The sequence below is a fragment of the Eubalaena glacialis genome, chromosome 18 (assembly GCF_028564815.1).
Source record: "Eubalaena glacialis isolate mEubGla1 chromosome 18, mEubGla1.1.hap2.+ XY, whole genome shotgun sequence".
Classification (NCBI taxonomy): Eukaryota; Metazoa; Chordata; class Mammalia; order Artiodactyla; family Balaenidae; genus Eubalaena; species Eubalaena glacialis.
Window position 1 is genome coordinate 32,395,252 of NC_083733.1, and position 12,313 is coordinate 32,407,564.

Below are 12,313 nucleotides of genomic sequence, written 5' to 3' on the forward strand. Positions count from 1 at the left end.
ATTTTTTAAAAATTTATTTATTTTTGGCTGTGTTGGGTCTTCGTTTCTGTGCGAGGGCTTTCTCTAGTTGTGGCAAGCGGGGGCCACTCTTCATCGCGGTGCGCGGACCTCTCACTATCGCGGCCTCTCTTGTTGCGGAGCACAGGCTCCGGACGTGCAGGCTCAGTAGTTGTGGCTCACGGGCCTAGTTGCTCCGTGGCATGTGGGATCCTCCCAGACCAGGGCTCGAACCCGTGTCCCCTGCATTGGCAGGCAGATTCTCAACCACTGCGCCACCAGGGAAGCTGGGCAAATTTTTAACTTCTATGACTCAATTTCCTCCTCTGTAAAATATAGATAGTCACCTACCTCACTGAATCATTGTGAAGATTAAATAGGAAAATGTGTGTGAAAACGACTAACATATGCCCAGCATATAGTAGGTGGTTAATAACTTTTTTGTCCCATCTTCTTTCTCATGTTTACTGGAAGAGTCTGAGGACAACTATAGGTAAGGAATGCATTTGTCTACAAGTAACAGAGAACCCAAATATTAATTGACTTCATCATAAAGACATTTATTATTTATTTATTAAGAAGCTCAAAGATTGGCAGCCTTAGGCTAGGTATGGTAACTTATTGATCTTATGAAGGACCCAGGCTCTACCTCACTTCTCCACCATTCTTAGCATTACTGGCTTTTTTCTTCATGCTTTCTGCACTCTAGATGTAAGATGGCTGCCGTAGCTCTTGGCACCATGGATGAATTCAAGGCAGAAAGAAAGAGGAAGGAGTGGCATCTGTAACTCCTTTCCATTCCCTTTCCTTTTCTCAGGAAGGAAAATAGTGTTTCCTGAAGCCTCTCTGCAGACTTTTCTTGTCTTTCATTGGCCAGACGGAGTGAAAGGGCCATACTCACTGCAAGGTGAGCTGGGGAAGTGATACAGGCAAGAGGGAAGGGGGTGGGGATGGCTATGCATCAGCCAACTAACCACAGCTGCCCCTGAAGCACCTCTCATGTCTCCCCCAAATCGTCCCTTCTCCGGGCTTATCACTCCCTGTGCTCTCAGCATCTCTGAAAATGACTTGATTTGCATACCCTTTGCTCCTTTAGTCTCCTTGGTTGGGTTAATCATGGTCAGCACCAGGTGATGGCTGTACCCAGTGGGGCTCAATCAGGGAGCAGAACCACTATGAGTATTATGAACTGTGGGAGTTACTGTGGGATTAGATTTTACAAAATGTAAGAGGAGCTGGAGAGGTAAGGTCCAGAAAGGGAAGTTGTCAGATCGGAGAAAATCACTAACCAGCTCTCCCAAGGCACAAGCACAGGGAACAAGTCATAACTTGTAGGAAAATCTGGAAAGTCAGGCATGTCCAGCTGCCAGAGCAGGGCCACAAAAAGGATCTGGAAAAGAAGTTTCTGGAAGGTTGTTGCCTCTGTGTCTGGTGGTGAACCAGGGTTACTGATAGTTGGGCCTGTGGTCAGGAAGAAGAGCTGTGTGCCGGGGAAAGCTAGGACAAGCTGGAACCTGCTGGCACCTCTTTTCTGTCTCTTACTTCATCTAACCAGAGTGAACCTTAGAGCATAAGTTCAGCGTGATTTGAATGGACTCAGTGTAGCTGCCCCAAAACCAGGATGTATCAAGCATGGGGAAAAAGAAAAGGGCTGTGCACCCAAATGGACTTTGGCCATGGTGAGGTTTCACACATTTTCATTGCAGCAAGACACACTTTTAGGGAGAGCAGATTCTCTGAGGGTGTATTAAATGAGGGAAATAGGGCCCATTCTAAACGTAAAAATAGGATTAGCATGGGATATGAACATAAGTTGCTCTTATGAATCCATTAGGGGAAGGAAAAGCAGGAACTTAGATTGTGAGGATAAAGAAGGAGGAAGAAGATGGAATTTTGAAGCAGAAACTATGTCCCCAATCATCTTCCTATATAAGCCCTTCACATCTCCACTATTAATTTTGTTTCCTTAACTTCTGTTTTCAAACCCCATAACAGCAATTTTTCCTTGAGTATTTTTCCTTTGGAATTAAATTTTTTATCTTTGTCTTGACTTGTATATCAGTAAATGTTTAGCAGTATGTTAACTGTTATCTTTTGTGTACTAAAGCACAAGGTTGTTTAGAATAATTAAATCATGGGATGTCTCCTATACCCATCTTACTGCTGATACTCTTTTCATCTAGGTGATAAAAGCCAGACATACATTAATCCACATAAAATTGTCTCATGATAACTTGAAAAATTATGAGAATGTTATCTAATCATGAAAATAAGTTAAATTCTTCCTTTTCTATAAATAAGAGGTGGTTTTTGTTTTTGTTTTTGTTTTTGATTTACAAAGCAGACAGAAGAGCAGGGCCATTTTTCTGTTCCATTATGGAACACATGATATATTTATTGTTTCTAAGATTTGTTTTTTGAGGCTGATTTGTCAAAAGGACAGCCTGACCTATGTCTTCTCTGCATGGCAAGCTGAATGCCAAACAAATGTCTCCTTCATTCCAAAGACACCATTCTATTCTATTTAGGTAGAAGATGATGCTTACCTTAGCAGCAGGAAGTTGTTTGACTGGAGTACCTTCTGACGGCAAGCTTATTTCACAGAGCTCTGTAGAGAAGGTAAATTTTGATGTCAGTGCTAGTTAAAGCAATAGTTCCAACCTGATTTCCAATTATTATTGTCCAAATGGGAACATTCAAATGCTGGGATTTCCTTACAAAACTAGTAACCCTAGAAAAGTCACATTTAAAAAAACAATACAACTTAAGGGTATATACAAAAGCCAGCATTATAAATTCCATATCGCTCTGGACTTAGGGAAATAAGCAGATGGAATATATTGGAAGGGCTGAGGGCACAGATGTCTTCTTGGCTTGGGTTCAGAGTGAAAGAAGCCCATTTTGTAGCTGAGCCTGGGATAGGAAAGATCCAGATACATGGAGGGCTGAAAAACCAAATGCACAGGTTTAATGAATTGTTTATCAAAGTAATTATCACAACATTTAAGCAACAAGTTATTGTCTGGGAGCGTGCTTTTTAAACTGATTTAAATATGCGTTTTGAGTGGGTAAAGCTTTTCAGTGGTGGTTGAGTTATGCTAAGTGTCCTTAGATCTTCCACTTACAGTAGCATTGCTATTGCTCTGGCCAAGAGAAGGCTTACCCTTTGGGGCCCTAAGCCCTTTGTTCATTACAAACATTGTCTCTACTATGTTTAATAAACTGGGAGTGAATGTTTACTATGTTGAACTTTCCTTTAAAAGTGAAAAAAATAATATCAGCTGCTGTACTCAGTTTAAGGACCATATTGCTAAAGGAGAAGTCATGAAAAATAATTAACTTCTGTTGTTTAGTTCTTGTTATAAAATTAATGCATACCCATTGGAGAAAATGTAAGAAAATACAGACAAAAAGAAAAAATTTAAATCACCAGAAATCCTTCTATCAGAAAATGATCAAAGTTAACATTTTATAACAAAACTTTCCAGTTACATAGGTATTTTTCATATTCCTATTGTTTTCTTCCAGCAATATGTTACAGACATTGTTCCTTGTCAATAAATACAGATATAAAATGTCAATTTTAATAGATGCCTATATTTTAACTAATCTATAGTTTATCTAAGCTATCCACCGTTTGTAGACACCGTGATTGTTTTTATCTATCTACCTATCTATCCATCTATCTAGCTATCTAGCTATCTATCTATCTAGCTATCTGTCTAGCTATCTAGCTAGCTATCTAGCTATCTAGCTAGCTAGCTATCTGTCTAGCTATCTAGCTAGCTATCTAGCTATCTAGCTAGCTAGCTATCTTTTCAATCCACATACTTTTCTGTGTGCTTGTCTGATTATTTCCTTGGGTTGAATTCCCAGAAGCAGAATTGCTAGATCAGCGGTTCTGCACAAGTTTAACTTTTGGTAGGTATTGCCAAATTGCCTGCCAAAATTTCAAACCCCTTATATTCCCTTCGACAGGGTACGAGAGTGTCTTTTCTCCATATGCTCCCTAACACTGAGTAATATCAACCCAATTAATCTTTGCCAAGCTGAAAGGCTAGAACTACCACAGCATTAACATTTGTTGTTCTTATTTGTATATTTAAGATTATTATTGAGTTTGCACATCTTGTTACACGTTAATTAGCCCTTTGCACAGAACATTATGAATGTTCAAACTATGTGCTTCCATTCATTGTGTTTGCATTTTCATTGTATTTTAAAGAGATTATATAACCTGGAAGTTAGCAGGCCTGGCATTTAGTCCCTAAAGGGATTAGTTACTACTTCTCCCTAGATGGATCTGTAAAATGGGAGCAGTTATAACCCAGCCCAGCCATAAGGACTACTTCCTTCTGTTATGTACAGTAATTGGAAAGAGGAGGTTTTGTGTTTGTTTGTTCTGGTTTTGTGTTTTTTTGTTTGCTTTTTACATTTCTGTTCACTCCTGTGGTAGGCAGCCTATAAAAGACCCCTCAAGGATCCCAGACTTCCTAGTATTCACATCTTTGTATAATCTCCCCTCGAGTGTCAGCTGGACTTAGTGACTTACTTCCAACTAATAGAATACAGCAGAAGTGATGGGATCCACTTCTAAGACTAGATTACCAAAGACTCTGGCTTCTATCTTGCTCCACATCTCTAACCCTCCATCACTGTCTCTCTCTCTCTCTCTCTCTCTTTCTCGGAGCCTTAGCACTGGGGGAAGCAGGCTGCCATGTCATGAGTAGCTCTACAGAGAGGTCAGTGGAGCAAGAAACTGATGTCTCTGGCCAACAACCAGCAAGGACCTGGGGCCTGCTGCCTGCCACTTGAGTGAGCTTGGAAGCATACCCTGCGCAGGTCCAGCCTAGAGATGACAGCACCCCCAGCTGTGACACTTGATTGCAGACTGTGAGAGACTCCAGGTCAGAGGCACCCAAGCAAGTTGTGCCCAAGTTCATGACCCTCAGAAACTGTGAGAAAATAAGTGTTTGTTGTTTCAAGCCGCTAGGTTGTGGAATAATTTGTTACACAGCAATAATACCTAATACAATTCCTGAGTTATCCTCTTGGAGTTGGTGATGTGCTCTGCCTCCTGCTCCTGGCTCAGCCATCCACCACCCCTGTGTCATCACTGGTCACCACTGGGAACTTGGAATTCTTTGTCTCAATGTACTTGGTCTATCTTAGCAGACAGGTCAAGGAAAGCTACACTCCTGTATTAACCACATCTTTTATTTTCTGTATTCTAATGCTTTGTTATCTGGGGCCTTGCTGACCCCGGAGGGACTGCTCATCTCGGGGCTAGTGAATTTCTAGAGGTAGTAGACAGCTGTCAGGGGAGTGTGTCCTTTTCAAATGCAAACCAACCCACCCAGAGCCACACCCCCAACTATCTCCTTTATTGGGCTCTTATACTCTGGGTACTAACCTCCTGTCTTAATACCCCAGGGCCAGGTACCAGACAATTAGGATGGCCTCTGTACTCCAGAGCCCACTGAAATTATTCAAACCAGCCAATCCTAAGCCTGCCTGCCCTGCCTTGCCCATTTCTTCCCAAAGAAACCACATTAAAGGCTCTTGTACGGAGTCTCCCTCTTCCTCTGCCTCCTGACTGACACTGGTGCTTCCCCATGTGTCCCCCACTGCAGCGTGTGTCCCCTCCTCTTGGAGTTTGAATCTTGAACATAACTAATTATCTTTTCAATGGCAATTGTCTTATAATCTGTTGGCCTTACCACACCTGAGTAATAACAAAACCTCTATTAAAACAACTCCCTTTTTTCTTGCTTGCCTTCCTGTACTACCTCCCCTCAATATTTTTAAATGAAAGGCTATGACTGCACATAACCAAAAGAAAATTTTATTTCTCAGAGACCCATATTAACTAAACGCACAGTAAGAAAGAGAAACAGTTTTGTAAGTGCACTTGATCTGTGCAGATTCCCTTGACTATTAATATGCAAATCAGCATCAGTTCTCCTTTGTTTATTACAACTTTCTGATTCTATGTTTGACTCACCAGTATTTAAGAAATGGGGCTCATTAGAGAACAGGCTACCCCATATAACTCAGGTTACCCTGAGCTATACAAAGACTGATCTAAAGCTCTGGAAGTACTACTTTTAAAAGTTAGATTATTCGTTGTTTACACCCTTCTTACCTCTTGCCCCTGCAAGGAGAGAGGAGGGAAAGAAAGAGGTTTGGTTTCCAGTTATTTTAGTCAAAGGGCTGGGTCAGATGATCTTTCAAGGTCCTACATAGCCCTTAAAATTGCTTGGCTTGTTTGTGGATTGGTTCTGAGAATGGTAGAATGAAGATCATGGACACTGTTGTTTACTCATTACGTTGCTTGTATTTTTGTTTCCTTTGTTTTTGAAGAAATAGCATTCCAGCTTGCCTGACCCATAATCCTGTCTCAAGTCCTTATTTTCGAGTGAGGTGGGAGATGCACTTCGTGTAGACTGTCTTCTGAATTCCCCATACACTTGTTTCCTGAGCAGGATGTCGTCTTTTGTCTCTGAAGGGGATGTACTTTGCAATTACTCTAGAAGAGAAAAAGTGAAAGGCTGTGCTTTCCTAAGGCCCAATCAAATTTTGTCAGAATTTTGGTTCAATGAGTCTATTTGTCAGCATCACATTGTATCTAAAGATGCTTTTATCCACTCATTTGTCTTAGGTTGAACTAAATAGTATATAATTTACTGTATCACCAAAACATGGAAAAGAAAAGAGAAATATTTCTTACTCTTTGTTCTGCATCTTAGCTGTGAAGTGCAAGGAATCTTGTGCTTCAGGACTGTCATTCATTTCTGATTTTAGAACTGCTTTAGTAAAAATTAAGATATTCTGATGGGTTATATTCAGATTCTATTTTTTTTTTTTTGAGACTCTTTTCTTTGTTTAATGAACTGTCTCTTAAATAATGCTCTTACTCTGTTGAGGAGAGAACTATTGAATTGTCATGTCTGCATTGACTAGCAAACACACATAAATGGAATAGTAGCTGGGCTCCTGTAACCAAGAGAAGTTTGCAAAACATTTAATTGTTAAGGGAGTCACAGTATTTCAGAGATTGACCTTGAAGTTTTGAAAAAGTGAATTGATCCACTGGAACAAGTACAAAGGCAGCTTTGGTGCTAAATGTAAATTGTTAAAAATGGTACGGAATAACATCTGCCTTGTAGTATGCCTTAATCAGCACTGTGAAAAATGAAAGTTTAACGATCTACTATAGTGGCTTCTAAGTGAAGGATAAACAAAGGATGAAAGAGTTTCTTGCATGGTTTGTAACTGATGCCATGAAAAATGTCAAGAACCATCTGCCTCAAACTTATCCAAACTGTCATCAAGTATTCTAATCCAGTCAAACGAGATACAACTAGAAGAACCTATGTAACTTGCTGAAGGCTTATCGAAAGAGTTGTAAATAAAGAAGGAAAAAACCCATCAACTGTGTAGCTGCAGATTGTAGCCAGCTTGCCTGTGGCTTTGAAATTCAATCCCATTTCTCTAGTCTGACAAACTGTACTAAATAGCAAAATGGATTTTTATTGCTCTCAGCCATTTTCACTTTAGTTGCTATCAGGAGATGAATACACAGTTTCCTAATAGAATCAGAATCATGATTTATTTTTTAAAATGCACATACTGATTTGGACCTTACCACTCAGCCCATGAGTATGTACAGAGTACGTGCAGAGGAGCTAAACAGTGCATTTTTGTAGGTAAGAGATCCCTTACCCACGTATGGCTAGATTTCCATGACCTAAGATTCCCCACATTTTTTTTTTCTTAAATTGGAGCTTCTCTCATGCTAGCTATTTATTATTCACATTTTCATAATCTACTCATTAAGAGTACAGAGTTCAGAATCATTCTGATGGGGTTTAAATTCCAGCTCAACTACTTACTGGCTGAGAGATCTTAGGCAAGTTTCTTAACTTCCCTGGACTTACTGTCATCATCTGGAAGTCTGAGATATTTGTTATTACCTAGATCATAGATGGACATGAGTTTATGCTTATAAAATTCCTGAAACATTAAAGCTAATTATGACAGGTAATGCTCACTGAATATTCATATCCCTGTGTTCCTCTTGGTTTCCTAGTCCTTTGCACTTGGGCTGGGGCCATGTCACTAGCTCTGGCCAATGGACTGTTAATAGAAGGGCTGCATGTCATTTCTGAGCCAAGATATTTAACTGCCTGTCTGCCTCCTCCATCTTTCTCATTCCCTGCCAAGGTGACCTTGGAGTCGATGTGTTCCAGACAGAATAGTTACAAGATAAAGAAGGGCCACTGGTCCCACGTTGGGCTTCCCATGAGAAAGAAATACAACTTTGTTGGGTTTAGCTGCTGGCAGTCATTCTTAATTTGTTACTGCACATAGCAGAGCTAGGCCTAATACATAAATCAGTAAGTGTTGGTCTTTGTAATTATATATATTTACTTTGCTACCAATAGATACACAATAAATATGTACTTAAATGGCATGGGGTCTTCTGACTATTCCATTCTCTTCTTCAGTATTTCTAACTGAACAGGAAAAAAAGTGCGGGGGGCGGGGAAGAAAGAGGATGATACAAATAACTGTAGAACAAGGCAAAATGTTAAAGCTGCAAGGATAGTTTCACAAAAGGACCTCAGAAATTAGAAGAGATTACTTATAGCTGAGAAGTTCTGGAAGAAACTTTGTGGATGTAGAGTCCCTTTAGCTAGCCTTAGAGGATGGGCAATATTGAGATAAGCAGGTCTAGGAGTGTGCGAGGCATACCGTGTTTCACCTCCCCAAGATGGAGAACAAGGCGTAAGTCTTTAGCAAAAAAAGAAGAAATAGGAATGACCAACATATAAATGAAAAGATATTCACAGACTTCCCTGGTGGCACAGTGGTTAAGAATCCACCTGCCAATGCAAGGGACACGGGTTTGAGCCCTGGTCCAGGAAGATCCCACATGCCACGCAGCAACTAAGCCCATGGGCCACAACTACTGAGCCTGCGCTCTAGAGCCTGCGAGCCACAACTACTGAGCCTGCATGCCGCAACTACTGAATCCTGCGCCTGGAGCCCGTGCTCCGCATCAAGAGAAGCCACCGCGATGAGAAGGCCTCGCACCGGAACGAAGAGTAGCCCCCGCTCGCTGCAACTAGAGAGAGCCCACGCGCAGCAGTGAAGACTCAACACACCCAAAAATAAATAACTTTATTAAAAAAAGAAAAGATATTCACTCCCACAAGTAAGCAAAATAATCAAATCAAAATGAATCAGCATTGAAACAAAAAGCAGATGTTATTATTTTTTTTTTTTCATTTATTTATTTATAGCTGTGTTGGGTCTTCGTTTCTGTGTGAGGGCTTTCTCTAGTTGTGGCAAGCGGGGGCCACTCTTCATCGCGATGCGTGGGCCTCTCACTATCGCGGCCTCTCTTGTTGCGGAGCACAGGCTCCAGACGTGCAGGCTCAGTAATTGTGGCTCACGGGCCCAGTTCCTCTGCGGCATGTGGGATCTTCCCAGACCAGGGCTCGAACCTGTGTCCCCTGCATTGGCAGGCAGATTCTCAACCACTGCGCCACCAGGGAAGCCCAGATGTTATTTTTTTACCCATCAGTTTGGCCACAATATGAAGACTGATGATATCAAATGTAGGTGAGAGAGTGGGGAAATGGTGTTTCGCTGACCTCCAGTGGAAAGGTAACTGGCTATATCTCTGAGGTTTTTGGCAATAAACATCAAAAGCCTTAAAAATGTGCTTCAGGGAGATCAGCTCGGTGCTTTGTGACCACCTAGAGGGGTGGGATAGGGAGGGTGGGAGGGAGGGAGATGCAAGAGGGAAGAGATATGGCAACATATGTATATGTGTAACTGATTCACTTTGTTGTAAAGCAGAAGCTAGCACACCATTGTAAAGCAATTATACTTCAATAAAGATGTTAAAAAAAAAAAAAAATGTGCTTATCTTTCACCCAGTGATTTCACAAAGATGATTGTATGAATATATTCATCAGAGAAAAAAGGTTAAATAATTAAAACGAACAAAACAACCCACAGCAGGAAATAATCTAAATGTCCATCAGTAAGGGATGATAAAAAAAATCATGGCATATATGAGAACATTATATTAATTTTAAATGATACATGTATAAACCTATTGACATAGAAAGATCTGTACTATATAGTTAATCTAAAGGGATGTTTTAGATCATTATGGACTATATATCCTATTTGTGTCTTTATTTGTGAAGATACATACTAACATATTTTTAGAGTTTAAAATTATAATTTGTAGATTATAAAATGTCTAATTATATTTTCATACATATTATATTTTGTATATATTTATTTGGACTTTAATTAGATTTAGATTCATATATACATATACATCCTTGCCAAATTTTTATATATCAAAATTTTAACAGTTTATACTTGGGTGGTTTTAGGTGGCAGGATTATAAATGAAATTCATTTTGACCCTTATTTTCTGAATTACTTCTCACATTTAGGTGTTACTTTAATAGTAAAAAGAAAGCTATTTCCAAAAAAAGAGGGAGAAAATGTTTGGGAATGGCCTTCACGTTTGGATGTGGATAAGGGACTCTTCTAATGGCCTAATTCCTTATGTGATGGATACACTTTCTTACAGCCTGATTGTGTCTACTCTGTGTGTAAGGAGATGTGCTACGTGTGAAACAGGCCATTTCCTACTTATGTACATCATTTTGCATTGAAAAATACTGCTTATCAACAAGTTTTTATCTTTTTAGTAGTATTTGCCATTTCTCTAAAAGCAAGTCTACCTTTAATTTTATAATAAGACTGAAGTGATTTGACAGTCCACACAAGAAAAGAGAAAAAGATGGATTGATACTTTAAGAGCTAGAGGACCGGAAATCTCTTGCCTTGTACAGCCAGGGCAGAGAATTCTTAGTTTTGTTATATATAAAATAAGAGCTACCACGCATCGGTGCTTTCTATTTGACAAGTCTGTGCTTCTGTGCAGTATCTTATTTCATCTTCCCCACAATCCTCTGAGGTCAGTTCAATTATTATTTTAATTTTATAGATGAGGAAACTGAGTTTGTTACTTATTGATTAAGTAATTTAGGATTCCACAGCTAAAAAGGGGAATTCATTGTGTTGCCTGATAATTGAGAGATGATCGGATTCCAAATGGTAGAATCTTGATGAATGAAAAGGGACCAGGTTTGGGAGTAGATGATCTGGATCATATTGCTGCTACTTCTTGGCAATTTTTTCCCCTTGGGTCGGAGTAAATATGGCAAACAGAATGCACATGTATTTACACTCTAATTCACATGAGAGTACAGGAATAAAAATTATCTACCTGTATGTAGACCTAGATCTATGCCAATAAAGACAGAAAGGAGAGGCCACAAATGAGAGGTGTCAAGGCATTTCGGAAAGATTGAAAGCAGAACATAGAGCAGTAATTACCTTAGCAGAGTGGAGAACACTGTAACCGAAGCGCTTGTGGTGTAAGGAGATAATGCCAGGATATTTGCTCTGGAGAGTCATGTAAAATTTCAAAGATGAAGGCATTCTGAAGAACACTTATTTATTTACCTACCTAGTTATTTTTCTTAAAATATTTTATTTTTTAAAATTCTGTTGGAGTATAGTTGATTTACAATGTTGCGCTAGTTTCAGGTGTACAGCAAAGTGATTCAGTTATACATATACATACAGTCATTCTTTTTCAGATTCTTATATAGGTTATCATAGAATAATGAGTAGAGTACACACACTACTATACAGAAGATGGATAACCAACAATGACCTACTATATAGCACAGGGAACTCTACTCTTAAAATATTTTAATCCATTTTGTAGAATTCTTACTTTCCAGTGAATTACTTTATGATTGTTTCGTTTTTCTTGCTTTTTCTTTTTTTTCAAATTAGAAAGTTTTGAGGATTTAAAATTATGCAAGTATCATATTCATATTGCAAGAATTTCAAACAACACAGAAATGTAGAGAGTAATAAAAAGTCTTTCACACCTCCATATGATTCTCTAGCTGTGCTACCCAATATGGTATCCACTAGCTACATGTTGATATTTAAATTTAAATTAATTAAAATAAACTAAAAAATCCAGTTCCTCAGTTTCAGTAGCCACAGTTCAAGTGTTCAGTAGTCACAGGTGGCCAGTGGCTACTGTATTGAACAGTGCAGAAATAGGTCATTTCTATTATCATAGGAAGTCTGTTGGGCACTATTGCTCTAGAGGTATTCACTGTTAACAGTTTATCGTATAATTTTTCAACATTTTTTCAATTGCACATAGAAATAATAATGTGTCATAGACACGTAC